This window comes from Periplaneta americana, chromosome 14 (genome assembly GCF_040183065.1).
Source record: "Periplaneta americana isolate PAMFEO1 chromosome 14, P.americana_PAMFEO1_priV1, whole genome shotgun sequence".
Classification (NCBI taxonomy): domain Eukaryota; kingdom Metazoa; phylum Arthropoda; class Insecta; order Blattodea; family Blattidae; genus Periplaneta; species Periplaneta americana.
The window spans coordinates 33,340,960-33,358,331 of NC_091130.1; the positions used below are offsets into that span (position 1 = coordinate 33,340,960).

General features: G+C 35.1%; 1 protein-coding gene across 1 annotated transcript in view; it reads left to right on the forward strand.

Moving 5' to 3' along the window:
* The window catches only part of Fife (regulating synaptic membrane exocytosis protein fife), a 1,049,884-nt gene that overhangs the window by 488,365 nt on the left and 544,147 nt on the right, over nt 1-17,372 (forward strand). The window lies entirely within an intron of this gene.

A 17,372-nucleotide genomic window follows, 5' to 3' on the forward strand; every position in this document is an offset into this window, starting at 1 on the left:
AACATTGGTACGAATGTGTGTACGATCCAAGACCCCATTTACACCAGGGAACTGTGCATTATCCTAAGATCCATCCATAACCTCTCTTCGTTCAGCCAGTGACATAGAAAAAGAGATATTCTAGAGTTCCCTCTTAAAATACAGAAAATAACAGTTACATAGAATCGTAATATAAGCAGCCGATCCACAGGAGTAATATGACTGTTTTTGTGTTATTTCAAGTGACCCGTTTGTTGCAACAGAAATGACACTGTAGATGTAGTTAGTTAGTGGGGTTTATAAAGGGCGCGTCAGCTACTCTGGCTATTTGCGCCCTTATCTAAAATTCTTCAGAAACAAAAACATAAACAGTACAATAGGATAAATGCTAATACGAAACTAAAACACGTTGTCACAGTAAAAACGATGTACTGTAGATGTAGATTTTGATAAACGAAATCCCTGCTGAAATTCTCTGTCATCTAATTCCTCGTAAGAATTCTCTCCTTCCACTAAAGAAACTTCACGCTTATCATCATTTCTATGCAAGTAATTCACGTACTGTACAATAATAATAGTCTTCGAAATAATCAGCTGTGTATCTTGGAGCCATTTTGTTTTAATTGCCTTACTAATCACTAGTTATGTCCTTAACCGCTCGAATATGGCCGGTTAGAGATTACCGTGGTTAACCTCCTATTTAAGTCCTAACCGAAGTTGAGGCACCGTAAAAATGCTTAACCAGGGGTTAGGTGGCAGTTTTAACCGGTGGTTACACTAACCGACGTTGATGCAAGTGGGCATGAGACTGGTATTGTGTCATCTTTGATACACACAGCAAATCTCTCCGCTCACGTGTACCACGCCACTGAAGATGTCCACCGGACGAAATGTTTGGTTGTATTACCGACAGACCACGGCCCTCTAGCCCTGAAAATACCAATCCTATTGACGCCGACCGTGAAAGCCTACATTCTAAAATTAATTTATTATTTATAATAATTTTGGATGGGATTAGGTCTTGCCTAAAAATGTCATTACTTCATCCTTTCTTATTTTAACCGCAATCACAAAGCTTCTTTTTGCTCCACACTTCTCTGTTATCAAGTTTTCGCGTTACACGCACATACACACACTTGACATATAGCCTTGAATAAGAAACAGTCTTGAAACAAAACAATATTATGACAAGGGGATCGTAACTGCAAATGTCTCCGCCTTGCTTGGCTGTTTCTTTTTGTTAGGAAAGTCGACGGTGATGTAGTCGTAAGATATGATGTGGAAGGTAATTAACATTTGACCCCGCCGCCACATGCTACCCTGCGATAATTGTTACCCCGTGCACATAATCTCTAAGTACAGATTTACTGCACCAGATTCCACGTGACTTATTGCCCGGCCTCTAATCTGAAACGCAGCCACACAACAGGGCACTGCAAACTAAGCACACAGCAGTTTCTGGCGTGTGTGTTTACTGTTGCGTCATTGATGGTACGCTTGCCGGTGATCCTAGTTACCATTACCTTAATTTAAATTATCAGTAATAATAATAATAATAATAATAATAATCATAGCAAAGATTGTTTGTTTCCATCTTAAGTCAGATTAGTGTAGGGGAGATTCGGCTAATTCCGCAATATTAAGAAGTAAATCTAGGCCTATCATATTTTTATCAAAATGTATTTTATTTTTTTGATTTTAGTTGGTTATTTAACGACGCTGTATCAACTACTAGGTTATTTAGCGTCGATGAGATTGGTGATAGCGAGATGGTATTTGGCGAGATGAGGCCGAGGATTCGCTATAGATTACCTTGCATTCACATTACGGTTGGGGAAAACCTCGGAAAAAATCCAAGCGGGGCTCGAACCCGCGCCCGAACGCAACTTCAGACCGGCAGGCAGGCGCCTTAACCGACTGAGCCACGCCGGTGGCTTCAAAATGCTTATTGAAAAATATTATCAAGGTATGTTAGGTTAAGGGTGTTTGAGAATAAGGTGCTTAGGAAAATATTTGTTGCTAAGAGGGATGAAGTTACAGGAGAATGGAGAAAGTTACACAACACAGAACTGCACGCATTGTATTCTTCACTTGACATAATTAGGAACATTAAATCTAGACGTTTGAGATGGGAAGGGCATGCAGCACGTATGGGCGAATCCAGAAATGCATATAGTGTGTTAATTGGAAGGCCGGAGGAAAAAAGACCTTTGGGGAGGCCGAGACGTAGATGGGAGGATAATATTAATATTGATTTGAGGGAGGTGGGATATGATGATACAGACTGGATTAATCTTACTCAGGATAGGGACCAATGGCGGTCTTATGTGAGGGCGGCAATGAACCTCCGGGTTCCTTAAAAGCCCGTAAGTAAGTAAGTGAGAAAGTAAGTAAGTATGTTAGACATGGACGAAACCTTTCATTACCAAATGAGATAAAGAGTCCTATTAAAATGCAAATATAGTTAGTTATACATACGTTACTGTTGAAAAAGAACAGCTCGGGTAATTCCGCAACAGTGCTGATAAATCCGCAATAGAACTTAGCTGATTCCGCAGTAGTAAATAAATATGAAATACATTATGAAAGTAACATAAAAGGAACAATTTATATGTAGCAATGCTCACTTTCTTCACAGCTGTGTAGCAAAACACGAAAAACAGCCAACTTTCGATGTTTCACTGTATTGCCGACAGAGATGTCGACCAATATTCTTGATTTTTTTCTGTAGCACTGCAGAGGACATGCCTCCTGTTGACAGCCTCTCAAAACTTACGTTCACGCTATTGTAAAGCCGCAGTAAAATCATATATGCAATACTGCGGAATTACCCGTACTGCGGAATTAGCCGAGTTTCCCCAAATATTTTACTAGTTAGAGATGTATGCAATGAAGGGGTAAATAAACTAGCCACCAAACCCCATTATCTTCTGGTCTAGTTGCTTCCTTGAGTTATGCCTTATTGGTGTCACGAGATTCCAACCTGTCTTCTGATGAGATTAATTTAATTTTATAAGTACTAGTTAGTATCTAGGCTTTCATGTTCGCTATTTTGATGTATAATTATTATATGGACTATGCCTGCACCAGGATCCTGTTGCATAATAATTTAAAAAATAATAATAGCAGTAAGTTAAGTATATTATATAAATCACATATTCATTTTGTATGAGGTCTCGCCCACCTCATTGAATACTACACGGCTACTATGAAGTAGCCAATATGTATTATTACTATTTAATACAAGAAAAATTCGTAGCGGCACCGGGAATCGAACCCAGGACCTCTCAGCTCTGCGCGCTGAGCGCTCTTTCCAACTGGGCTATGCCAGGACACGATCTACGGCGCCGGCCAAACCCCTCTCGTAATGCTTTTACGGCCTTACTACCTGCATTTTAAGACGATAGAAGTCATATATGCAGAAGTGCATATTTAAATGACTTTGTGGCCATATTCAACATCAGTTCGTGACAACTGCTAACAGTTAATACATCACATATTTATTTGTATGAGGTCTCGCCCACCTCATTGAATACTACACGGCTACTATGAAGTAGCCAATATGTATTATTACTATTTAATACGAGAAAAATTCGTACCGGCGCTGGGAATCGAACCCAGGTCCTCTCAGCTCTGCGCGCTGAGCGCTTTTTCCAACTGACCTATGCCGGCCGAACCCCTCTCGTAATGCTTTTAATACGAGAAAAATTCGTACCGGCATTTAAATATGCGCTCCTGCATATATGACTTGTATCGTCTTAAAATGCAGGTAGTAAGGCCGTAAAACATTACGAGAGGGGTTCGGCCGGCGCCGTGGATCGTGTCCCGGCATAGCTCAGTTGGAAAGAGCGCTCAGCGCGCAGAGCTGAGAGGTCCTGGGTTCGATTCCCGGTGCCGGTACGAATTTTTCTCGTATTAAATAGTAATAATATTATATAAAGTTAAAAATGTAGCAGTGATTTAAAGATTCAAATTCCAGAAATTGTATCTAATTGATGTGACTCTGCCTTTTGTAAAATACATCAACTGGCATCATTTCAGTTCGAATTTTATTGCAAATTCAACCTAATAATGTAACGCTCTCCAAATGCTTCAGATAACTATTTATTTCTATAGAGATGGGGAACGATTTGTTTTATTACTTCACATCGATATTAATCGAATTGTTCTTGGTTTTATTAGACTTTCTGCACTTCAAAATCCGAATTGTAATTTATTAGAGAACGTGGAATCTGGAAGAAATATTTCGCTGAAATTCTCGTCACAATTATTAGTCTCATTTCTGCTAAAGTCAAGTACTTCAAAAGAAGTTTGATTACACTCGCCTGCCGAGGCAATCTCACATCTACAAGTCATCTGCTCTTCTGAAATATGTTAGTACAAATACTTGCCTGCGTCATCATAAAGAGAACGGTTAAACGGCAGAAGACTTGGTCATTTTATTTCCACTGTTCCATAAGATGTAGTTTAAATGGGTCACAACCTACAGTCGCTCTGAATTTTTGTGAAATGTTAATTTCGTGTAAGAATGGAGGTTAATTAAAATGAAGATGCGAAGAATTCCAGACAAAAATGAAGATGGCTGAGTCAACCTTAGACTTTTGTCCTTAGAATTAAGTGGAGCAGAAGGGTCCACGGTGATGTATGATGCCGCTGGAGGAACAGATTGGATGCGGCAGTCCCATGAATGATATATGGAGGAACCTTAATCTTTCAGCCCGTGCTGTATCTCCAGCAATGTTGTTGCTTGTGGCTACACTGGCATTCTTTAGGAAGCAGCTTACATTTGCTCTCTATAAAACATCTCTTTCATTTTCTCTAAGATATTTCTTGCCACTATAAGATGTATAGTTCGGCATGTCAAACTAGATGGACGAAGGTCTGTTCGTACTTATCTTAACCTTTTCGTAGCATTATCTGAAAAATATCAGCAAACCTTCAGTTATATAAATTGTATATGTAAGTTGTATGTCATTTCACTTGTTTCAGTCGTGTTAATCCTGATTAATGCTTGTAAAATATTTTATGCTCGACCATGCCGAAATGTAGTAATTATACACCTGGTAGCAGTACTTTAATGCATGTCATTAAAGTACACCTACTCATTAAAGGTCAGATCTTTCAGCCAATGACGACTCAGATTACAACTGTTCAGCCAATGACAGGTCAGCTTTCTACCGTTATAAAACCGCAAGTATCGATTATTCTCGGATATGCAATCGAAAGAGAATTAGCGAAAAGTGACGGAGGCTGGAAATCCAATACTGTCGCAGAAGGTTATGTTCTGTTACTATAATAATTAGCCTTAATTGTAAATAATATTCAAATAAATTCAATTTGTCATCTCGTTTTTCAATGTCTAATTTAATTTGAATGTTATCTCTGTAGGTTCTTATGGCCTAGCAAGGTCAATATGGACATCTGTTCCTCGGAAAAAATCAATACTTTCGCGTCTGCGCACATCTTACAACATACGGGACATTGCTAAAAAATTAATAATATCAAGTTACAAATATGGTCGAGCATAAAAAGTCGTATGAAACTCGCCTATAATGGTAATTAAGAAGCTCGTACGAAAATTATGAAACGAGCGCAAGCGAGTTTCATAAACATCCATACTCACTTCTTAATTACCTTCATTATAGGCTCGTTGCATAATGTACTATTATGCTCGACCATGCCGAAATGTAGTAATTATACATCTGGTAGCAGTCCTTTAATGCATGTCATTAAAGTACACCTACTCATTAAAGTACAGGTATTTTCAGCCAATGACAACTCAGCTTACAGGTGTTCAGCCAATAACAAGTCAGCTTTGTACCGTTATAAAACCACAAGTATCGATTATTCTCGGATATACAATCGAAAGAGAATTAGGGAAAAGTCACGGAGGCTGGAAATCCAATACTGTCGCAGAAAGTTATGTTCTGTTACTATAATAATTAGCCTTAATTGTAAATAATATTCAAATAAATTCAATTTTTCATCTCGTTTTTTAATGTCGAATTCAATAATCAAGGTTGTACCAAGTTTAACGGGATTACACAAGGTCAATGACATTATTGTTCCTCGGAAAAAATTAATACTTTCACGTCTGCGCACATCTCACAATTCACGACCTAGAACAAGGTCACTTCCGATCTTGTCAGATACAAATAAAATGTATACATCTGAATAATTTCAAGATAGAAATAGGGTCGAGCATAAAAAGTCGTATGAAACTTGCCTATAATGGTAATTAAGAAGCTCGTATGAAAATTATGAAGCTCGCTTGCGCTCGTTTCGTAAACATCCATACTCGCTTCTTAATTACTATCATTATAGGCTCGTTGCATAATGTACTATTAATGAACTAAATCATTTTAACTGGCAAAAAAGCTGGACTTTTAGTGTAGTTGTTGAGTTGCAATTTCCTTCAGTAATAATATTAATTTTTTGAGTAATAATAATAATAATAATAATAATAATAATAATAATAATAACAATAATATTTTTTTTTTATTTATTTATTTATTCATTTAATTATTTATTTATTTATTTATTTATTTATTTATATTAATGTGCTGTAAAACAGCCAGTGGCCAATTACAGTTCAGCACAAAGAATATAACAAGAACACAATACAAAAATAATTAGAGAGAGAGAAATAACTCGTCCGGCCTTAATTAAGGATGACCACGAGGATCCGGAAATTAATAGCAAATAAATATTATTAATTAAATAAGAATATTGTTATAAAATAAAATGTAACAATTAAGCACCACTGATTATCAATTATAAAATAAAATCTTAGAAGATGACTATAAAATTATACTTATAAATAAAAGATTTTATTTAAAATTAGCATATCCTTAATTAAGGCCTTCTGAGTGGTATAAATGAAATTGTATAATCTGCAGGGAATCTTTAAGAATTTGCGAGCTGATTTTTTTTAATTTTAAAAGATGATATTGATAATTGTTTAAAAAAATTATATGTAAATTTTGGTAAAGAAATCCGAGCACCAAAAAATAAACCTGTCACTGACCAATTGAAGAGAGGAATGTTATACTTGGCACTAAGGTAGGGAATACAAGGTTCATAAATGGCCCTCTTTTCCTGATCAACCTTATGAGCTTGGTTTAGATCTCTCTCTATGCATATAGTTGGATCTATGATAATAGCCTCTTGTTGTTGCCTATTTATTGCTATTATATCCGCTCTTCTGTGAGATTCGTCTTCAGAAATGCAGTAGACCTCTTCATGAACTTCCCAACCCTTGTTCCGAAGAAGACAGGCGATAGCTCCACGGACTCTATGATGCCTGTTGTTACACAATAACTCTCCTTTCCAACAAAAGCTCAACACGTGGCCAAGAGTTTGTCTCGTTGCAGTCTGGTTGACAGTTAAGGAAGCTGTCAGGGAGCTGATCAAGTGGAGCACATTGCAAAGGATAGATAATGACGATGAATGGATAAATAATGGATGACTGTAAAATACATAACTAAGAATACTATGAGACAATGATAATTGAGTATAATGCCTAAAAGAATACATAAATGATAAATCATTGCCAAGAGCAAACTAAGTCTATACATTGAAAGGACCGAATTCGCAGTCATGCATGTTGGCATTTTTAATGCATCTGGAGACTGGTGAAAGAAATTTCGAGTTTCTAACATAGAAAAGTTTGTGGGCTCTCATATCTTTTGTTGGAATACGTAAGGTAATATTGTTTAAGAAAGAGTCACAGGATATATCACCTTTGAGGACTTTACAAAAGGACAGATAATCTAGCTCATGGCGTCTAGCATATAGATTTTGATAATTAAAATATTCACATTTTCTCTCATAACTGTACCCGGAATTAATGGGCATAAATCTGGATGAACATAAAGATATAAATTTCCTTTGTATATTTACTAATTTAGTCTAGTCTGTAGTTGTAATCGAGTTCCGAGCTACAGATGCATATTCGAGTTTCGATCGCACCAATGTATAGTAGAGCATTAACAGTAGTGGAAAAAGAATAAGTTATTGACCGTATTATTCCTAACATTCTGATTGCGTGATTGTAAATGTAATCAGCGTGACTATGAAAATACAATTTACTGTCGATGAATATTCCCAAATCTTTTACGTAATCCGTTCTGTTAATTAGAATATTATTTAGATATTAATTAAATTTCAGTGAAGAAGTTTTTCTAGAAAAAGTTATTACATTAGTTTTGGATACGTTAATTTTCATATCATTGTCTTCCGACCATTTAGCGACTGAATTAATGTCACATTGAAGTGATTAACAGTCAGTACTACTTTTGATTGTACGAAAAATTTTTCAATCGTCTGCAAATAATAAACGGTCAGAAGTTATTCTTTTACATATATCATCTATGAATATAATAAATAGGAGAGGTCCTAAAGTAGATCCTGCGGGACTCCACAATTTATATTATAAGGCTAAGAGTGTATAGTAAACAATGAATAATAATAATAATAATAATAATAATAATAATCATACATTTTAGCTTGTAGACTTGAGGCTGTAAGGCCTTCTCTTTCACTCAAGCAGCAAAAAGTATGCATGTACAGGGTAGAAGTGAAATACCCTGCAGATTTTCAGAGCGAAATAGTAAATGTTGTGTTTAACAAAACAGTTTAATACCATATTGGTTGAAAGTTCATAGTTTGCGCAGAAAATTTTTTTCCAAAATGTTCGCCTGTTCATCTGTTCGCCTCTGGAATTCTCTCCATGACCATGTGAGAGACTGTTGAACAATATAAAATTCAAATTTTAATTAAGAAATAATTTTCTAGTTCATTGAATTGCTTGTTGAATATCTTCCAGGTTGCGCAACTTCGGCTTAAATAATAAATATTGTAACTATGTTGTTAGTTTTGCCCTTAATATGTAATTTATTATTATTATTATTATTATTATTATTATTATTATTATTATCCAGGCATTATTATTATTATTATATTTTTGTCAGTGTTTGTATATTTTTTTTGTATTTATGTGTGCTATCTGGTAGGATGGAAGAGAAGACGTTATGGTATTACATCATATCAGCTTAAATAAATAAATAATACGATAATTTTTTATGTTTTCAAATCTGTCAAATCTGTAAATTTCTTTCAAAGCCTATAGAAGAATTAATCTTTTTTCTTACTCTGGACAATGCTACATAAGCTAAATCCAAAAAAAAAAAAAAATCCTTCTGTCGGACGTCAGCAACCTCTCTATCTAATATTAAACCCAGAGACTTACGAATTGTTATTGCAAAAGCTAAATGGAATGGACATCGTTTTGTAGAACAATTATTCGTACATTCATTTTTCCAAGATTTTGTCACTTCAGATGTTGGTACACAACCATTATTTTCATAATATCTCCATTGTAATTATCAAATCGAATCAATATCGTTACTAGAGGCTGATCAATTGCGACATGGTTTTCTTCATAAATTATATCTTGTATTTATCCAAAAGCAACATTCAATAAACCTTTTTCAGTCCAAAAATTATAATGAAGTATAACTCTATAACCAATCCACAAATGAATTGCCTCAAATCCATTAGCTGAGTCTGGCGAAATTTGAGTCATATAAATTGTTTTTGTAAAATACATATAAGTTATTGTTTCATTTGTCTCAATTACATTAATCCTATTTAATGGTTATAAATCGTATTTCTGTGAACTAATTTCCGCGCCGTAGCGTCGTGCTCTAACAAGGCATTATGGGTTACAAAATTAGACTGGTTGGAGTCATCTTTTAAGAACGTAACGTTCTAAGCATATTTGTCACTTCCTGTTACAGTAAAATCATTTTTTTATAAAATATTTTTGCCATGCAAGGGATTCTTAAGTAGTACAAAGAAGAATGGAACGAGTCGTGATCTCATGTGCAGTATATTGCATTTACACACACGTATAGCGCCTTGGAGTAGCTGCAACCAGGGAAACGAGCTTGTCGGAGAAGTGGTCGTCATAGCAAGGCGAATTTTAATTTAGAAACTTGTTTTTCTCTTCCTTTATTTTCTTTTTTATCTTTTGAAGACTGTACACGTACTCGATTCCAATCGCTAAAGTATATCCGTACCTTAGAGATACTGTATGAGAAGTCTATTTTATCCAGTTTAGGATATAAGCAAAAACAAACAAACAAACAAATTTCATAATAAAATATCAACTAATAATCCAATAATAAATATAAATGTAATCCATCTCCACCAAAACATAAACTGCGTAGATCCATTTTTTTGATAATAAGATTAAATTACCTTAGGGGTAACAGCGTAATCTTTTTTGAGAATCTTATTGATAAATGGGTTTGCGATCATGTCACGTTTTTTTTTCTTTCATTCCTGGTAAAGTTACAAATCTATTCCTTTTATTTTTAAAATAGTAGAACCGTAGTACATACTTACAAATGGCTTTTAAGGAATTCGCAGGTTCATTGCCGCCCTCACATAAGCCCGACTAACCAGTCCCTATCCTGTGCAACTTTAATCCAAACTCTTTCATCATATCCCAGCTCCCCCAAACTCATTTCAGTATTACCCTCCCATCTACGTCTCGGCCTCCCCAAAGGTATTTTTCCCTCCGGTCTCTCAACTAACACTCTATATACATTTTTGGATTCGCGCATACGTGCTACATGCCCTGCCCATCTCAAACGTCTGGATTTAATGTTCCTCTTTATGTAAGGTGAAGAATACAATGCATGCAGTTCTGCGTTGTGTAACTTTCTTCATTCTCCTGTAACTTCATCCCTCTTAGCCCCAAATATGTTCCTAAGAACCTTATTCTCTAACACCCTTAATCTCTGTTCCTCTCTCAAAGTCAGAGTCCAAGTTTCATAACCATACGGAACAACTGTTCCGTATGGTTTTATAAATTCTAACTTTAAGATTTTTTGACAGTAGACTAGATGATAAAAGCTTCTCAAACAAATAATAACAGGCATTTCCCATATTTATTCTGCGTTTAATTTCCTGCCGAGTGTCATTTATATTTGAAGAGTCCACTGCAAGAATGATGGATGTCACTTTCTTGTCGAAAATGAACCAAGACTGTCAATGCATAGCTTAAGACATATAGAATGTGCATAGAGAGTTATATGGCATTAACACTGATAGTCATTGTCCAATAATGATCGGAAAATCACAGTTAAGCTTTGAGCGCTAAGCATTTTAAACTTTCAATTGCTTCTCCTGCAAAATGTATTCCAAATGACATCCATCATTCTTGCAGAGGACTCTTAATTTCTTACTGTTGCTCCAAGATATTTGAATTTTTCCAGCTCTTCAAGAGATAAATTTCCATTTTTTTTTATTTCCATTTCGTGCAATATTCTGGTCACGAGACTTAATCATAATTATACTTCGTCTTTTCGGGATTTACTTCCAAACTTATAATAATAATAATAATAATAATAATAATAATAATAATAATAATAATAATAATAATAATTTATTTAACCTGGCAGAGTTAAGGCCATACGGCTTTCTCTAACACTCAACCAGGAGTAAAAACTGCGTTACAAAAACACTACAAATTTACAAAGTACACCACAATTTTACACACAAAACTGAATAAGATAATAATAATAATAATAATAATAATAAAATGTAAACAACAAGTAAGAAGAAATCAGTCTAATATATAACATACAGAAAGAGAGAAAAAAGCATAATAAAATGTGAACAGCAGGTGAAAATAAATGAGGCATACAAAGTATGAAAAAATAAGACAATTTTGATAATAATAATAATAATAATAATAATAATAATAATAATAATAATAATAATAACAATAATACTAATGATAAAATAAGAATAGTAATAATAATGATAATAATAGTAATAATAATAGGCCTAATAGTAATAATAATACTAATAGTAGTAATAAAATAGTGCAGTACAAAGCATACAATGAATACAATATTTTTACTTGTTGAAGTAAAATTTCCTTGTACATCGAAAATTATAAGGCACATATGAAAGTAAGAAGAGTTATGTGGTGCTTATGGTAGTGTGTCCCATAAATATTTTTATCTTCTTTTGAAAATTTCATTAAATCCTAAATCAGGACTTCGTCCCAGGACTTAACAGAGTAGATATATCTTCGGATAGATCTCACCCTAAGGATTGAAGTGTGTTATAATCTCAAAATGGCTAAATTTATATTTAACATACATTACCTTCGAAGTACAAAGATTATACAGCAAAGCCTAGATACCTGGGCCTTGTACTCCGAAGGATGTATTCCTTCAAGTAGTAAATTTTGTAAAATCTCTCTTATCTTGCTCCGGTCTCCTCCAATGAAGTATATAATTTGTCAACGTTTATTCACTTTCGTGTGCCTTACTTTCTCTCGATTTACTAAGTTTCCTATTGCACATTTTCATCTTCTCATACTTCGCTACAGACTTCTCAATAGTAGAAAGTCCAGCGCTCCGTCGAAGGTAGTCATAACGTAAAATCACTCCTAAAATAAAAATATCGTTATTTTCCTTGAACCCTATACATTATACTCATCATTAGACTTCGTGGAATTGCCACGAGAATCGTAAGGTTTACTACGCACGCTGTATAGACTGTATGAGAAGGGGGCGTGCAACGAACGGAATATGCCTCTGATGTAAACACTGAGCAGTATACTGCGGTTACAATAAAACTTGTATTCTGCATTCAAGAAATATAATGAATGATCATTGAAGGAGGAAATGTCTAAACATGTAAATACACAATTATTTTGTAGTGAAATATATTAACTCTTAAAACTTAATTTAATATACTCACATCATCCTTCAATATGTGCAGTGAAGAGTTACGTACATTTTGAGCGACTGCCAAAGTGAACCTCCGCCGATGGTGACTCAAACAGTTTTTATATTGGGAAAATGTACGTTCAACATCACACGATGTAATAGGAGCATATTTGAAGAACGGAAAGTCACTACTTTTTAGTACACCAATTTCAGACGTCTTGGCGTGACCTGATAGTACATAATTTATAATACGAAGTTGTAAATAGGCAGAATTTTTAGCGATAATGTTCCTCAACTTACATTTCACTTTTTCTGAAATTAGTGAATTGTTATTTTGGATAACGGTTTGTGATACTTTATACACTATATTAAGGGCTTCTGAGAGTTGTAGTTTAGACGATTCTAATAGGATGATGATTTTGGACATGATTTTAAAATTAGAATCAATGAACAGAATATCTTCCAATAGCTGTTCAGAAGGCAATGATTTTATAGCTGCAACAGCGGAACTGTTTGCGCTATCCAATGCATCAATTACCTCCATTATTTTGCCGTAATATTCTGCATAATAATTAACAGCATCCAACCACGTTTTCCAACGGGTCAAGACTGGCTGCGGGGGTAAGGGTATTCCAGGAGAAGATATTATTTGGAACAGCAACACTCTTATTGTGGCATGTTTGATTGAATTTTTGTCTGCATTGAACTAATGTTAAGCTTTGACTGTTTCAACCACAGTAATGCAAAAACAAGTGCTTACATAGGTATAAATTAGCTGTAGCTGCTCTATCTATTTGGACCGGTCACAACTCTTTAACATGAACTGCTTATACTACAAGACCGGTCGGTCGCTCACCTCTTCTATACTTCCGTACATCGGCAACCTGATTGTATGCTGCGTGTGGCAATTCAACGAAGTCTACTCATCATGAATCAATTCTACCGACAGAATTGCAAGCCTGTCGCCTTGCACAGCCAGGGAAAAACGTTGCGGTCCGCGAGGAATTGGGATTATGTTGCGGCGCGGCGCCCGGGTCTTCCCCAATCATTTCGCTATGATGGGGGCTGCATTGAGCGAATGGAGCGCCCTCCCGGGGAATCACAGTGCAGCCTCATCCTTCTCCTCATTTCCATTTCCAGCGCCGGGTCGCGAGATCTGCTCTTGGCGACAGTGGCGTTTTATTTACACGTGTAGCAGCACACATCCTGCTCGTGATTCCGTTTAATGTGTACAAACCGTCACTCTGCAGTCTACGAATTCTTGCTTCATAACCTCATAGCTACAATACGTGCGAGCGTGAAATTTCTTGCTCGAATGTAGAACAAAAGCGTAACACAATTAAAGGGATGCATGAAAAGAGTTTAAAACGCTCTCTTCTTGAAGGCGGGTACGTCTAAAACCGGAAAATTAAAGTCATGATTTCTTTCTGAAAACTGGGCTAAAGGAATGGCAAACTAAATGAATCAATGGAAAGGAATTATTTTAATAGGCCTAATACTGGTACTTCTGGTAGTGTGGAAGAGCAGCCTCTTAGTCGTAACTCTACCAGAATGGATAAATAAATAAATATATATATATATATATAAGTAAATGAATAAATAAATAAGTAAATAAGTAAATGAATAAATAAATAAATAAACAATTATGTAAATAAATATCAAAATTTAATATGTAATTTCAAAACTGAAAAAAAATTTTAGTTATATTTCGAAAAACGAGATAAAATATGATAAGCTGGACCGTATTCATAGATATTCTTAGCGCGGGCTTCCGGTGGATGATCAGCGAACTAACGTTTTTCGTATTCATAAACCAGTGTTAGTGATATGATATGATATGATATGATATGATATGATATGATATATGATATGATATGATATGATATGATATGATATGATATGATATGATATGCTGTGATATGATATGATATGATATGATATGATATGATATGATATGATATGATATGATATGATATGATATGATATGATATGATATGATATGATATATGATATGATATGATATATGATATGATATGATATGATGTGATATGATATATGATATGATATGATATGATATGATATGATATGATATGATATGATATGATATGATATGATATGATATGATATGATATGATATGACTCCCATACATGTAACCAGTCGATAGCCGGGGCTAGTTTAGCACGCTCGGAGCGCGGGCTAGCGAAATGTCTATGAATAGCACACGTAAAGACTAATTAAAAGACATGCTTTTATAAGCAGTACAAATTAATGCGAATTTTTTCAAGAGAATTGAAAAGGTGTTATATAAAAGAATAAGTGAAACTACAAAACAGAATTCAAAATTATCTGAGACTCTTCGTTAACACTGGATTCTTTCTGTTATAAATTTATTCCAGGACTATGAAAAATACTGCGTATAACACTGCAATTTAACAATACTTAAGAACTTAATTTTAAAACAATGTATTTTAAATTTTGGATATTTCAGAGGAGAGGAAAATCTCACAAAATAAATTAATTGTGAGCAGAAATTTTGAGAACAGTTGAAAATCTAGTTCAGAATGTGATTATATAGTTACGAAAAACAGATAAGTGAAAAAAATACATAGAGCCTTTAAGATAAATTTAACATTAAGGTGAATGTGTAAAATTCGTAGATTAGAGCTGCGATAACTTCACATTTAAATTTTGAGCTCAACTCTAAATGTAACTAATATAGCAGACTTTTTTTTCACCTCTAACTTCCCTCATCGTCTATCTCTTTTTATTCTTCTACTCGTGTTTCTGCTCTTCCCTTTATTCATCATCCTCTTTCGCCTTTTTCCCTCCTTTTCCTTCATCTTCTTAGTTTCTTCCTCTTTTTTTACTCTTGTCTCCACTCCTTCCTGCACTATTTTCTTCTTCCGCCTCTTCCTAATCTTCTTTTTATATTCACTACATATCTTCATCCCCTTCATCTTACACCTTATATTCCTCTTTCTCTCCTCTTTCTTTTCGTTCTTCTCTTCCTATTTCAACTCCTCTTTTTCTTTTCCATTTCCTTCCTCTTTCGCCTTCTTTACCTCTTATCTCATTTTCCCAATATTTCCACTTACTTTTCTTCATCTCTTTTTCCTTTCTCCTTCCTTATTTCTTCTTCAATCTTTATTCCCTGTTCTCTTCAGCTTACCTTTTCTCTCTCGTTTGCTTGTACCCTGTCTCCTACATTTTTCTTCTTATTGCATTTTTATTTATTTTGCTTTTCATATTTTACTTGTTTTTCTGTTTATCTTGCTCTAACCGTTTGTCTTGTTTTTGTGCTTATTTTCCTTTTTCATTTGTTCTCTATTTATGCTCTTTTATTTGTTTTTTTCCTCTTTCACTTGTTTCTTCTCTTTCCCTTGTTTTTTTCTTATGTTGCTTTTTCTCTTTCTCTCTCCTTTTCTCTTTCTCTCGCCTCTTCATTTCCTCTTGCTTTTTCTTTTTTCCTTGATTTTCCTCTTTTCCTTGCTTTTCCTTTTGCTTTTCTCTTCCTATTGCTTTTCCTCTTCCTAGTGCGTTTTCTCTTTCTTTTGCTTTCCATCTTTTTCTTACTTTTCATCTCTTTCTTGCTTTCCACCTCTTTCTTGCTTTTCACCTCTTTCTGGCATTTCATCTTCACCTTATTTCTTCTTTCTCATTTTCCTCTTTTTTCTTCCTCTCTCTTTTTCTCTTCGTCTCACTTTTTCTCTTTCTCTCGCTTTTTTTTCTCTCGCTTTTGATCTTGCTCTAGCTTTTCAACTTCTCGCTTTTTCTCGTTCTCTCGCTTTTTTCTCTTTCTCCCGTTTTTCCTTTTTCTCTCGCCAGTTCTCTTCCTCACGCTTTTTCTCTTCCTCTCGCTTTTGATCCTCGTCTCGCTTTTTCTCGGTCTCTCGTTTTTTCTCGCTCTCTCGGTTTTTCTCTTTCTCTCGTTTTTCCTTTTTCTCTCGCTAGTTCTCTTCCTCACGCTTTTTCTCTTCCTCTCGCTTTTGATCCTCGTCTTGCTTTTTCTCGGTCTCTCGCTTTTTCTCTTTCTCTCGTTTTTTCTTTTCCTCTCGCAAGTTCTCATCATCACGCTTTTTCTCTTCCTCTCGCTTTTGATCCTCGTCTCGCTTTTTCTCATTCTCTCGTTTTTCTCATTCTCTCGTTTTTTCTCTTTCTCTCGTTTTTTATTTTCCTCTCGCTAGTTCTCATCCTCACACTTTTTCTCTTTCTCTCGCTTTTGATCCTCGTCTCGCTTTTTCTCGTTCTCTCGTTTTTTCTCTTTCTCTCGTTTTTTCTTTTCCTCTCGCTAGTTCTCATCATCACGCTTTTTCTCTTCCTCTCGCTTTTTCTCGTTTTCTCGTTCTCTCGCTTTTTCTCTTTCTCTCGTTTTTCCTTTTTCTCTCGCTAGTTCTCTTCCTCACGCTTTTTCTCTTCCTCTCGCTTTTGATCCTCGTCTCGCTATTTCTCGGTCTCTCGCTTTTTCTCTTTCTCTCGTTTTTTCTTTTCCTCTCGCTAGTTCTCATCATCACGCTTTTTCTCTTCCTCTCGCTTTTGATCCTCGTCTCGATTTTTCTCGTTCTCTCGCTTTTCCTCGTTCTCTCGCTTTTTCCCTTTCTCTCGTTTTTTCCCTTTCTCTCGTTTTTCCTTTTTCTCTC